The sequence below is a fragment of the Octopus bimaculoides genome, chromosome 26 (genome assembly GCF_001194135.2).
Source record: "Octopus bimaculoides isolate UCB-OBI-ISO-001 chromosome 26, ASM119413v2, whole genome shotgun sequence".
Lineage (NCBI taxonomy): Eukaryota > Metazoa > Mollusca > Cephalopoda > Octopoda > Octopodidae > Octopus > Octopus bimaculoides.
This window is the reverse complement of record NC_069006.1, coordinates 10,528,926-10,530,217: the sequence shown is the minus strand read 5'-3', so window position 1 is coordinate 10,530,217 and position 1,292 is coordinate 10,528,926.

Here is a 1,292-nt window from a genome sequence, read left to right as displayed (position 1 = left end):
CAAACCAAATGATGTTTCTGTGGCACTTCCTTCTAGGGATGTTGGGGCCCGGCATGTAGGAGATGCAGTCCCTAAATCCGTTAGTAGTTAGGGCCTCATTATAGCAGAGAGCTGCTGCATCACAAATCTTTTGACTGAAGGAAAGGTTTTTGAGCATGATGGGTGGGTGACAAGAGGCTTTGTTGATGTACGTTAGCCTCTCATTTGGCTTGCGGTAGGGCCTGTATGTACCAGATCCCTAGTCAAGCGTGATGTCAAAGAAGTCCGTGGTGGTGAGGTTGGTCTTGATGGTGATTTTCAATCCTATGGAGCCAAATGTGCTAAGTAGACCTTGCCTAAGCTGGTCTAGTGTGTGCCCGATTGCTCCTCTAGAAATGGCCAGGGTGTCATCTCTGTAGAGACCAAAGAGGACAGAGAGGAACTTTTCTTAAGGGTACCAAGGATAGATAGACAACCCGGTGAGATCGCATACATCAGCACTGTCGAAGGGCCCCATTGCTACATCAAAGGAGCCTGTGGGATCAGATTGCTTGACCCAGGCTGAACCTTTATTGAACAGGACTGTTTTCTTGGTGTGCATAACAACATCTATATCCCTGTCACTAATGCAAGTGAAGCCCCTAGCAAAGGAGAGCGCTTTGACCAGTAACTCTTTTGATATATACGGATAAAAATCAAGTATGTTAAATTGGGTAAATCTTGCCACTTGCTAGAGAGGCCTTTAACCAACAGGTTTTGGGATCTAATGATACACCATAAAACTAAACCCTATACAGACGTGAAACCTAAGATAATCCCCTAAACCAGCCTTATCTAACTTTAATTATATACTGCTCTATAACTTAGAGTGTGCTTCTGTTTTTCGGATTTATGTTTACAGACGAGATATATATATATGTGTGTGTATATATATTCTTGTTTCTTTCTTTTCTTTTCCTTGCTTCAGTCATTTGACTGTGGTCATGCTGGAGCACCAGCTTTAGTCGAGCAAGTTGATCCCAGGACTTATTCTGTGTAAGCCTTGTACTTATTCTCTCGGTCTCTTTTGCCAAACCGCTAAGTTATGGGGACGTAAACACATCAGCATCGATTGTCAAGTGATGGTGGGGGGGACAAACACGGACACACAAACATATACACACATACACACATATATATATAATGACGGGCTTCTTCCAGTTTCCGTCTACCAAATCCACTCACAAGGCTTTGGTCGGCCCAAGGCTATAGTAGAAGACACTTGCCCAAGATGCCATGCAGTGAGACTGAACCCATGATCATGTGGTTGGTAT